Source organism: Puntigrus tetrazona, chromosome 7 (assembly GCF_018831695.1).
Source record: "Puntigrus tetrazona isolate hp1 chromosome 7, ASM1883169v1, whole genome shotgun sequence".
NCBI lineage: Eukaryota > Metazoa > Chordata > Actinopteri > Cypriniformes > Cyprinidae > Puntigrus > Puntigrus tetrazona.
In genome coordinates, this window is record NC_056705.1 from 29,243,126 (window position 1) to 29,256,724 (window position 13,599).

Sequence of the window (13,599 nt, forward strand, 5' to 3'; positions counted from 1 at the left end):
TGTTGAAACACCATCTATGTATTTCTCTTGTTCTTGTTTCTGCTTGAAATTTCTTTGGAATTAATTGCACTAATATATATATATATATATATATATATATATATATATATATATATATATATATATATACTATAAATGTAAAATGTAGGAGCATGCAAAAGCATGTGGATTCTGACAGGTTTTAGACCTCATTCATATTGCCCTGTCAATGTGAACGTCATTGAAAAGCGACGGTGGCCAATGACATTGTCAACTGAAGTGGACACTTTTCAGGGCCAGTACATCCATCTTGGGTTGTTTCACCAAGTGTATAGTGTAAATACAGATGTTGGATATGGGTCACTAAAATCGAATATAGTCAACAATTCAGAATTGGACATCAAGACCCACGGTGTAAATGCAGTCACAGTTACATATAGTATTACAAAACTCAGTTTGGTTAGTTAGCAGTGGGTGCAAAGATGAGCCCGATGAAGCTCTATGCATATCATGAGAGTTGTAGCTATGAAGATCAAACTAATGAATTGGTTGTTACTGGGTAGCATTTTTCATCATGCCGAGCTTTAGTTATGCATGCTGATGCAAGTAACTTTTATTTACTTAGCATTTCTGTAATTTATTTGCGTTTTACTGTGGAAGGTGAACTCATTTTTCTGTGTGCCCTCATTTTTGTGACAAACGTGAAGCTAAGTGACAGATAAAGTAATGTAAATAATGGCTTCATAAATTGATGTCCATAGTTCATATTAGCTTTGTCCCTTGCTGTAGAACGGGGATGGGGAGCACATAGCCTAAATTAGGTGATCTGAGAGTGAGAAGAGGGGGACACAGGCCCCCCTTGACATTGAGCATCTCGGTCTGTATGAGATGATCACTAAAATGGCAGTGGTCACACACTTTTGGATCTCATTTTAAATCGCACGATTTTTCTTCAGCTTTAATAAAGTGAGGCTACGGACCACAGTCGAGCGGACTGAAATATTTTACACCACCGCAGAGCATGAAAGCAAGACTAAATATACAACTTAACAATGAAAAAAAAGACTGGAGGAGCTAAAAAATATTAGACTTTGTGGGGCATAGACATAAAATCTCAGTCTTATGATGGAATGCGAATCCAGCAAAAAACAAGCTAAACTCAAAGAACAATGAATAAAAAGTGTATTTTACCAAACAGGTGCCACATTTGGGGATTCAGAGTAAGGTTTCATATGCTCTAAATCTCAATAGGGCCTTAAAGTAACTTCCTGCCAGGCTATTTACATTAGACAATGACAACACGATAGTTCATGGGACACTTTGTGATTAAATTCAGTGACCGCCACACTAATTTTGCCTGTGGCGGGAAACAGCGAAGGGGAGGAGCAGCATTTTGCATGAATCAGTGTGGAGAGGTGAAGGACAGAACAGATGGCAGATGGATGGAGTTGTAGCCAAAGTCAAGGGTGCAAGACTTCTTTCTCAGAGGTATTCTGCTGTGATCTTGCTCAATGCAACACGCCAGAGAACACAGAGCCAATAAGAGGTGAGATTAGTAGGCTTGACATTAGTTCAAATTATTTATATATATTTCCAAATCACGCTGTTCCACCATCTACCTGGGCACAGCGTGTAAATGTGGAACGGGCTATTCCTATTTTGGCCTCATTAGCCACAATGGAGGCTGTTCAAAAGGCACTCTAACCCAAGGAGTACAATACCTGGAGAACGATTTCCGTTAGCATTCCCATTCATTTCAAAGGAAGTTGCTTTGATGGTGCAGAAATTGTATGATCTGAATTGCAGAAAGTACACGATCTTCTCATATTTTGTCTTATCTGCTCACGGGTACTCAGTTCTGCTGCCTGTCTGTTTTGAGCCAATCATCTGATAGCAAATGACACCTTCTAAGAAAGTTCCATTAAGAACGATAGCAATGCTATCATATTAATTGGATATATACTGCTGTTGATTGCTCCCTGCACCCTGCGAATCGACAAAATGTATTCATCTGGAACACCTGCGTCACACATTGTGTCATCACACAAAGATTAGACTCGAGTTGAACACATGCAAGGAGTTTGTATGATGAATGATGGCATAATATACTATAAATAAGGCCGTACTTTAATATATGATATGCTGTATGAGGGGATCGATTAATGACTACCAGTTATCATTATTAAAATAAATAGTTATTTGGCAAAAATAGGCATTGCCGCATTACCATGTAGGGTAATTATTCTGTACATATTCCACACCGAAAATGTATAAAACAGATAAAAATGAAACATGCATCAATGCATGCCTAAAAAGAAATGCATAAGGATTATTAATATGCTATTGAACAAATCTGCCGTTTCGCCTTATACAAGGCCAGTGACAAAATCTGCAATATCTGAAGAGGATTGAATTGAGTGGAGCTGCAGTGGTGCTGTATTATCAGTTATAGCTGACTTGAAATGTGTTCTCTTTATCAGTCACTGACGTCTCCCACAGTCCATGTCATTAAAATGGGACAATGCTGCAATCTGACATCCCCATTAAAAAGTCGAGAAAAGCGCTCCCACCACCCCACCTCCTAAAAGCAGACTCGTATTGATGAGTGTGCAATACAAATTGATGTAATTAATGCTCAGGTTGTATGAAGAGGACATGGACATGTGTACAAAGCATTCATCACTCGCTGAGCTTATTTGCTTTCAGCCCATTGAAACAGCACTTTGGCCTCGATGAGCTGAATCTTAATGGCAACCGATTGGCCATTCTTGTTGTTTGCGCACACAGTCTTGTGGGTGGACGGGCGGGCGATGTGAGAGCATATGTATTCTCTCTTTTTTTTTCCTCTCTGTTCTACCTCTCGACCGTTCAACCTTTACCACTGCTCTTGTTCTGCAGAACGTTTAAAGACGAAAATAAGGGAGCAAAGACAGGCATAAAAGCTAAAAGAAGAGCATAAAGATATGCGATTCAAAAGTCCAAGATAGGCCGTCCAAATTACATGTTACTATGCAATAAACATGCAAGAGAAATGTACTTGGAGAACTATGTGTATGAAGAATACCGTCATGCACCAAGCCATTAACCCCTGCATTAGCCTTCCGATCCACAGGAGGTGTCTACACTCTAAAATGATTATCACACTCCCGGGGTAAAGCCTCAAGCCTCCCTCTGACAGACACAGAGATAAATAAGCATAAGAATTTTCTGCTGCTTTTGAACCAAATAGCTTATATTGGTAACGGGTCACTTCTGTCATCATTTACTTAGCAACATGTCCTTCCAAAAATAAAATAAAATAAGGTATTTGTGATTATTAAATGATTGCGACACCTTATGTTAATGTGACCTTGTTAAAAGTATTTAGTGTAGTAATAATAATGCATCATCAAACAACTAACCCTTAACCTAGATTCATAATTTAATTTTGGGCGTCTTAAAAGAAAAAATCAGTACAGGAAAGACCAACACAGTTATGTTACTTTCATTTTTTCTTAGCTCTAATCAGTTATAGTTGATTATACTTGCATTGGCATCAGTATCGGTCAACACCATTTTTTTCTGTTTTTTTATTTTAGCAATTTTTTATGCATCTTTTATATTTATTTATTTATTTGGTATTTTGGTTGTTTCATTGTTATTATTCATTTATTAAGTTTATGACTTCTTTAAGTTATATTTCACAATCTTATATATGTATTAGGAGACATATTCTTGACACACGGAGAGTACTTTCTGACAGGTTAAAAGACGATAGTGGGGCTGTTCCCATGGGGTCTTGCAGTACTGGTGCAGCATGGAGTACTTTTGATAAAGTGTTTAAGGCTTTTCAGAGATCACGCTTGACAAGACTGTATTTAAAGTGAGTGAGAGCAAAAGACAGAGACAAAATGAGGGGAGAATCCTCTGTAGTGAATGAATGATTGAAAACATTAATGTCAAAGGAGAAAAGAGACAGAATGGGGCGGAACTAAGAAGAGACAGGATTGGGAATACCAGCAAACACTCTCATTATCATTATTATGATAATTTTGTATTCAGACTAATCACAGAAATACAGGTGGAAAGGTGAAGGTGATATGTGTGTGTGTGTGTGTGTGTGTTTCTGCATGTGCATATATATGGGGGTGATTTGAGAACATTTTATACTAAACTGTATAATGATGGGTTAGAACTTTGAAGTAGAACTAAAAGTAGAATAGAATAGAATTCAGACATTTTTCCCCTGTTGTGAAGTGAACAATAAAAATAGGAATCTGCTTCAATCAAGCAGTGGTCTGCTCTTTGCACCCCAAAGTGATGATGGTGACAGCATTACAGTGTGGGCGAGAGCACCCTTGGGTGTCATACAGGAAGAGGAGGAGGTTGTAAAAGAGGTGGGAGATGGCATGTGAATGCAATGATGAACATAGACGTGAAATACACAGTTTGGCTGGTCTTCACCGCAGGCGGCAGAAACATATCACTGATATGTTATTTTCCAACTTCCTAAATTTATGAACCATGAACCCAAAGTCCTAATATTAAAATGTGCATCGTATACTGCATAAAATAAAAGCATTCCGTGATTAATTGTCCAGGTAGTCAAAATGGAGATGAATTTGTTTCTTCATCGGAACAGATTTGGTAAAATTTTGCATTGTGTAACTAACCAGTAGTGAACGGGAGTCAGAACAGCCAATAGAAACACAAGAAATCCACATGACTCCCGTTCAGTGAAGTGAAACAAATCCATCTACAATACGGAGTACGATATCAGTGAGGAAAAACAATGTATTTGTGATGTTTTTCCTACTTAAAATTGGACACTATAACAATTTTAATAAACACTTTCATTAATGTTGTTTTTTTTTTCCCCCAAAGTTCCTCAAGGCAACATTGTACTACAACAGACCAATTTAAGCATTTTACATTTTCACTCACTTATGGCCAAAATACCTGAACCGATTTTGCTTTCTCTCGATTCAGACTATACTTGATGTTGGCATTGTTTATCACACACAGCTTTTTTTCATTTCACTTTAGTTATAATGACAACTTGTGAATTATTGCGAGGTTTTCGTCAGCTGTTTGAACTTTCGTTCCCAGCATTCGCTGCAGATGATCTAATGGTAAGCAAGGTCATCCGTATGTTGCGATAAAGAAACAATAAAGAAACAATATACATCTTAGAAGACAGAAGAAAGACTAAAATGTTTTACAGCTGTCCTGTTATTTCTTTTTACTGTTAAAAATGATTAGTTTGATTGTTTGTTCACAATGCTTTTGGGAAATACAGTCTAAAATTGTTTTGTCATAAAGCATGGGCTAGAAACAGTAGATCTTCTTATCACTAAATGAATGTCTGGCAAAGGGTCAACATACAGTAGAAGACTTACCAATAAATATACACTAGTCGCATTGTATTTCATGTCTTCATGACATGACTTTGTTCATAATGTCTAGTATGTCACAACTCAATACACAGGAAGTGAATTATTGAATAGGTCTGACCTCATGTTACAGATTTATAAAGAAGATTCTGTAGGAGCCCAGAGGCTCTGGACGGTCAGTGGTGTCGATATGGAGGAGGGCATATAACAGGAGATGATAGACTGCTGACCTTTCAGACTCATCAAAACGCCAATGCAGATGACAAATAAACCTTTAAGTTAGATAGAAGTGCTGACGGAAAGCAATATACACTTCTCTTGTTGTCTCTATATCTATTTCTCTCTCCCTCTCTCTCTGTCTTCCTGCCTCTGATGTCAAATGTACTGTACGCACCAAGATTTGGAATCAATTGCATATGGACCAGTCTTTGACATCATATTTTTGCATTAAATGCACTTTTTGTATGTACTAACATATGCTTTTGTGTCATTATCATTATCATCCATGCTGATGTTCATTTGAAACATATATTTCATTTGGTATAAGTTACAGTTAACTTTACACCAGTTACAAACGAGTAAAATCTAGCCCCATTAAAAGTTATTACATTTGACAAATGCTAGTTAATTTTTTAAAACTTTTACTCATTATTCAACTTTTTTTTTTTTCATGTAAAACACTTGCACTCCCAGAGCTAACAGCCAAGCTTTAATTACTAATAATTTAATAATGAATGTACGCTGTTAATTCATCAGAGGACTAGATTTCATAAACACGAGAAACTGGAAATTGGTAATAGTGTAGTATTAACAATAACAATACTGACCCATACAATAATATCGTATTCTTGGCTGAATCTTTAGCTTTATTAAGCCAAATGAAACAGTCTAGGCATAAAACACAAACTGCACGGCTCAGTTTAATTACAGGCCTGTTTCTCAGCACAACTCATTAAATCAATATTAATGTAGCCTTTCATATCTTACAATCAGGCAGCGAAGACTTGAAAATAAGTGTGAAAATCACGCTTTATCACTAAAAATTTTTTCAGTGTTGTCATTATTGTTACAAGCAATTACCACAAACTTCAAAATGAAAAAAAAAAAGCTGTGTTCTTCAAGGACAGTTTGACAGATCCAGTTTCGGAAGAAAAGAACGTAACGGAATAGCATCAAGAGTCAAGATTTAAAATGCAGATGGAGAAGCTCAAACAAAAGGTTCATTTTTGAGTAAACCGGTCCTTTAACCCGCGTGTTCTGAACGAACTGAACCGCAAATACTGGTATATACTTTAATTAAACAGCTAGAAAGATAAACATTCAAATGTGTCTTGCATAAAGAGAGTCATGACTGTAACGTATAGCTGAAGGGCTTGTGCTAATAGATGAATGTGATTATGTAAATCATCATTAGTGTTTTGATTCAGTTGAGAAGATGAAATAATGCAATGACCTAATAATAGAGTGGAGTGAACTCTTGAACTCTCTGTGAATCCCAATCCTGTTTTCTCCACTCTCGGGAGAAGGCACGGAAACGCTGTTTTTATCTTCACTACGAGGTTTATCCAGGGCTTATGCACAATATTATGAGATAAAAGCAAATGTGGTTATATCTGAATGCTGAAGAATATAATATCACTATTAAAATGACCTCTACCGTTTCTTGTGCCAAGATGTGATGCAACTCTGCTTCCTGCCACTGCAGACGTCCATTTTGTATTTCTGTCTCCATCCAGAACTAGGGTGTACTATTTATGAAGCATTGCAAGGCCTTGTATCACCTCACATTTCTCTTGTTTATTTTATTGCATATTTGTTATTCCCCCGTGTGTATATATGTGTGTTTGTTTCCGTATTTGGGTTCCACTGTAATGCTAACGCAAGGCAAAACAGGGGGAGCTGTCAACACCCTTGCTTATTTAGACACTTGTGTATATGATGCTTGTGCATGTGTGTGTGCATGTGTGTGTGTGTGTGTGTGTGTGTGTTTGTCAGATTTAATGCTGTTAGGTAATTGTGTCTGTATAGTAGATCACCTTATACCCAAACTGAATCTTATCTGGCTCAGCAACATTATCACAAGTAGTTTAAAAGTTTGGATGTTTCTATGCACAGATATCATTTCGGCGTGACAGAAATCTGTTAGTAATCTCTCAGTAACATCAACACTGAACGGTGTACATTATATAATAAAAATGCATCATATGCTTGGCAATGCTGCACTGAAAAAATACAGCAAAAGAGCAATATTGCAGAATGTTGTTACAATTTAAAATGATGTCGATTTATATATTGTAAAAATAATAATAATAATAATAATAACAATTTATTCCCAAGATGGCAAAGCTGAATTTTTTTAGCAGCCATTACCGTAGTCTTTAGCGTCGCATGTAGGATACTAATATGATTTTGGTGAGCAAGTAGCATTTCTTATCTATACTGAAGGAACGTTGCTCATCAGTTGGCTCAGATGTTAATTCATTGGTTGGGATTAACAGAAATGGACAGAAATTAGACAATCTATTAAATTCATGTGGATAGGATATTTTGAATTTAATGAGAAATGTTTCATTTCTTTGAAAATCTTTGACGTTTGATTGCAGACCTTGGGTGTCTCGGCAAATCTCAGCACAGTTCTGGTTAATGATGAGTTCTGAAACTCTGAAACTAGAGAAGACAGATTTCTAAAATCCATTCATGAGGGCACAAACTTAAAGTTCAAACTGATGCTGAGGGAATAGTAATGGTGATGTAGAAGTACACATGATGCATTCTGGGGGTTAAGGCTACATTTTAAAATGATCAATAATAAACAGGATCAAGCACGATCGGTACAACATTGGAAGATTTTACATAATTTGAAACTTTTAAGATTTGCTCCAAATTTCCCTCCATCTTGTCAGCCAAGCAAATGCTTGTTTATTCGTATACTTATGCTTGTTCATATCCTACAGCGCTTTTTGGTGTAAGTGTATGTTTTTACATATGTTCACAGTGCATATATCTTGTACAGTAAGTACATGTGTGTGTGTATCACATGCTTGATTTACCATGGCAACCTTACGAAATCTTCCTGTATCTAAGTTGTGAGCAGAGGGAGTGTGTGTGTGTGTGTGTCTGTAGAGCAGACGGCAAACTTCCCTTGGGACCTTGAGGGTAAACAAGAGACACAAACACAACTGAGAGTAAAGGCTGGATCAGAGCAAGGACAAAGACGTGATATAGACAGCCCAGTTTTACAGAATTCAATTCAGCTTTATCCCATAGAAATGATTTTACACTATAGTCATGTTTACAGTTGTAATGCAAAATTTGTATGATTTAAAATTTTGCCTGAAGATTCCCCCACTGGATTCAAGTTTGTTCAACTTTTTAAACACAAATTTGCAAATCTTTACTAATGAAATCAGTTTCGTGTGAAAGTCCTTTATGCATCACTATTACAAAGGACAACTGACCTTGTTTGTCGAAATTTCACCTGAAGTTGTGGTCACAATTTGCATTAAAAATGTCCGCTCTCTGTTTTGATTCAGAAAGGGAAACTCTAATTAAAAAAAATAAGAAAAAACTGTCCGTGCCTTTTTTTTTGTTTTCACCATCATTTTAATTATTTACTTATTAATTGTAATCCGGTCCCATTTTATATCAGGTTGCCTTAATTACTATGTACTTACATTTAAATTAATCATTTGTTACACGTTGTATTGTGTGCATACATGCTTTTACATTGTACTTAAATAAAAAAAAAAAAAAAAAAAAATCTATTCAGAGCAGCCTTTCAGACAAACACAGGCCGAGTGTTTTATCTTTATTTATCTTGGCACTTCCAGGCTTGGTAATGCTCATGTATAATGGCCATAGCTCTGTAAATCGGATATACTAACCTATAAAACTAATCTATACATTATCACATGTCCTCTGAAGCAGATCAATGGGTTTTTGTAACAAAAAAATGTATTTCTATTTCTATAACTGACTTTAATTTTTCCACGAGTACCGGTTTCTTGGCTAACCTATGGCTCGACATAAGACGCAACTTACATCCTACATCGAGTCAAAAGTCAGCCAAGTGTAATGGTAAGTATACATTAGTATATCCGATTTACAGAGCTCGCTGTCCACAAGCATTACCAAGCTCGGAAGACCCAGGATACATTTTTAGAAAATAGGATAAATGAGTAAAATATGCCGTCATTTTCATTTTCGGGTGAACTATTTCTTAAACCCACTCTTAAACCTACCCATACCACCAAACCTGTCCCAAACGTTCCCTGTATACCACCTCAGTAGCATCAAAAAGTATTTTGCAATACAGTATAATCACAATAAGCACATTGTACTCATTCTTTGATGCAAGTACATAGTAGTTAAGGCCACCTAACATAAAGAACAGTAATCCTGAGACTAGTGACTCTCAAAAAGCACTAGCTCTTGCTAGCTGTAAGCAAATCTGGCTTTAATATATAGATCATTAGACAACCTCCAGTTTTCTCGCTTTCTACTGTAAATGCTCTTTGGTCTTCTGTTTGTGATGATGACTGCCTAGATATACAGTACTGTACGTTTTTAATGTTTGACACAATATTGCCGATAGCAATTTTGAGAGTCTACTTAAGATCAAGAGTTATCATGTGGATGCACAGCCCACACAGTTCACCGCTCAGCATGTTGTTTGTTTGTCAGTGTGCGTCTGTATGTGCATATGTGTGTTTGTGTCTGCTGCTCGCATCTGTTCGCTTTCCACATCCCTTCTGGGAATCGAGAGCGCTCATATTATCAGCTTTATGGCTCTCTGAAATCCCCAATCAGCCAAATCCAGAGCCACTTGAATTAATTGATCCCTATATCGGATCCCATGGTGTAATTAAGGGGATAAAGTGGTAAGAGGCAGTCAGTCTAAGCCCTGTTCCCCCAAGACCATTCATCTCTGCAGCCCATCACCACACACGCGCTGCATTATTCATAACCGCTTTACACGGCCATACATTTGCACGCTTTATAAAGATGCCTTCAGACGCGAGAGGGGACAGTTTTGAAACATTCCGAGGCCTTGTTTGAGCACTGTTATTTCACATGCTTATTTAACTGGAGTCAGTATTTATTGTTGCTTCTTGCGCCGGCTGAGGACGCCGGGGCTCAGAGCACCTACTGAATGAAGAAAAACAGCTTCTTCCACCATGTCAGTGTGAGTGTGTGTGCACAGAAATCTTGCTGGTTAAGGGAAATAAATGTGTTGCGCTGTGTCGAGAGAAAGAATCTGTGATGGCGAAGGAGTCATGCTCTGTGTGTGTGTGTGTGTGTGTGTGTGTGTGTGTGCTGTATGGTAGAGTCCAAACACGTTCCCATCTTGAGATTCAGGCATGCTCTCAAGTCTCTTAAGCTCAGATGCAGCTTGGGATCAAACTGTGGACCGAATTCATCATATTTTCCCCACATAGACGCACTCAAAGCAAAAGAGAGAAAGAGGGAGAGAGAAACTTTGAATAATATCTTAAGATTGCCAGCAAGGTCAGGCTGTGTATATCACTTATGTAGACTGTGGCATTCAAATCATTCTCCAAACCTTGACTAAACACTTAATATGGTCAATCTCATTTGATCCCCTGATGCCCAAACTGTGAGTAAATTCCCACCAGCAAGGTGCTGACACAAGGCCTTGTTAGGAAGCTCTATGTTTCCAATGTGTTGCAGCAAATGGTGAGTTGGATGCTTTACTGCGACAACAGAATAAAATAGCCTTATATTTAACAGTGTGTGTTTGTGTGTATAGCTTTTTATTCATTTTTTTGTTACACTTTTATGAGGCTAAGCATCTAGCAATAAAACATCAAAAATAATAATTAATTCTTATTTATTAAAATAATATATATATATATATATATATATATATATATATATATATATATATATATATATATATATATATATTTATATATATATTATATATATATTACATGTAGTAATAAAATTATATATATATATATATATATATATATATATATATATATATATATATATATATATATATAATTTTATTACTACATGATGTTAGAGTTTTTAATAAATTCAAATTTTATAAAATTAAAATTTTTATATATAGATTTTTTTATCTAACTAATTAACTAATAAATTAATGAAGGAAGAAACTATTTCATATATTTTAGTTAACTATTTTAGTTAAGGATGTAAAAAGGTCCAAATCCATTTCTAATGTTGTCTGGGTACGAATCCAGTTATAGTCATTAAAAAAATATTCATGTAACACCACTGAAATGAGTACCTATTAATTTTATTAATTTATAATGATTGCACATTTTGAAATAAATGTAAAAAAAAAAAAAGATTGCAGATTGCATTGTGCTGTTTAATTTTTAATGAATTAAATTAGAAGTAGAAGCAAAAATCCATGTGCTGTTATTATTTATTGTTCATACAGTGGGAAATAATACAATAGACAAAAAAAAAGACACAGTGCACTAATAAACAGACTGTTCCTGTTTGTTAACATAGCTGCTGCAGCAGAGATGTATGTGGGCAGCATGTCAATAGAGAGTCTCTTAAACTCGCTGTCTCTCGTGCCATGACTGCTAATCTATCAGAGCAGGAATGGTGCACTTTGACCATGGTCTGGAATAAGTGCTGACCTACTTGATCCAGAGCAGACAATAGATGTGCCTGTTGCCTGTCACTGTTCCATCACATTTACAAATACCCACACTCTCGCTTGGTTAAATCACAGGGTTTTAGTTCAGTCTGTCAAAATGTAAAGTGATTAATGGGATAGTGAGGGAAGGGACAGATTATGGACATGAGTGCTGAGGCCCAGAGCTCCACCTCGATGGATCACACTGGCAGTTCTTAACAGCGTGACATAAAAAAAGGAAGAAATATGGCCACTGCTAGAAGAGAAAGGTTGATTTGGCCAATATTAGTCTGCCATCAGTTCTGAGAACTCAAACTGTCTGGAAGTGATCAAATTTAGCTCTTGGCAAATCCGTTTGGATTACCATCCATATAGCATCATGCATTTGGGCTGGGGGTTCCATGAGCAATGAGAATTTTCACTGTTTGTATCAATGCACTCTTCTGTATTAGTGGTTGGATATTTATTTTTTTTTTACATACATTTATTAAACATTGCATATTTATGTATTAATAAGTCACCTGATGCAGCAAGTAGTCTTTTATTTTGTGCGTCTGGATTGGTTTTTTGTCGGCCGCTAGGTGTTGACACGTGACTGTGTTAATAAGTGAGTCACTGAATCATTCACTCAGCTGATTTGTTCAAAAACACAGATTGATTCAGAAATGAAACTACCGTGCGTTTCCAGTAGTCATGCAGCAGCATAATCTTGTTTTGACTTTCACTGTTTGTAACTATTTCCATTGGCTAAGCAAAAATAATTGCCTAATTAGTAAATTAGTCAATATTGACTTCTTGTTTATAGATCTCACATTCGCAGTCATGCTGTTCAAGTAAAGTCACCTTTATTTATGTAGCGTTTTATGATAGGTACAGAGAATGAACAGGGAAATCTTTTTTAAATATATTGTATGACTTTTTTTAAAAAAACTCATCATTTAGTTCTTCACTTCCACAGCACTTGAAATGCTGATTTAATTCTTTCACTTCATACTGAAGGAGAAAAAAAATAGTCCACGCAAATACCAAAAATCAATTGTACAAAGTGCTAACAGCCTTTGATTGAATTTCCCGTTATATAGAGGAGAATATTAGAAAATCATAAATCAGGTAAACATAACTCTGCATTGACAGGGTATGGGCTGGGCCCATATGTTTTGGCATTGCCTCGGTGGTTCATATAATTCTCAATCAGTGGCTGACAAAGGCAGGGTTAAATATGACAGGGAAATTCATTTCAAAACACCATCTTGAGCAGAACAGCAGTGAGCGCTGATCAATGACATTATTAATTACCCTTGCTGAGTATCGACTCTCTCCCGCTCTATCTGGATCTCCATTTCTTTCCATTTCTCCCTTTTACCACACCCTAACATCTGATCCAGATGAAGATGCATTATGTGCTATTGAGATGGGGGACGAACACAGTTACATAGTTTGCTCTCATTCCGGATGAGGTGTCCTTTCCTGCCCCCCGTTTTGTAAACATAATTACGTAATGCTGTACAGAAGTCTTCACGTTTTTGCTACTATTATTTGTTGTTTTTACACCCAGGAAGCCTGTATTTGGAGCATTGTATAAATCATGGTCAAACATGGTCAAAA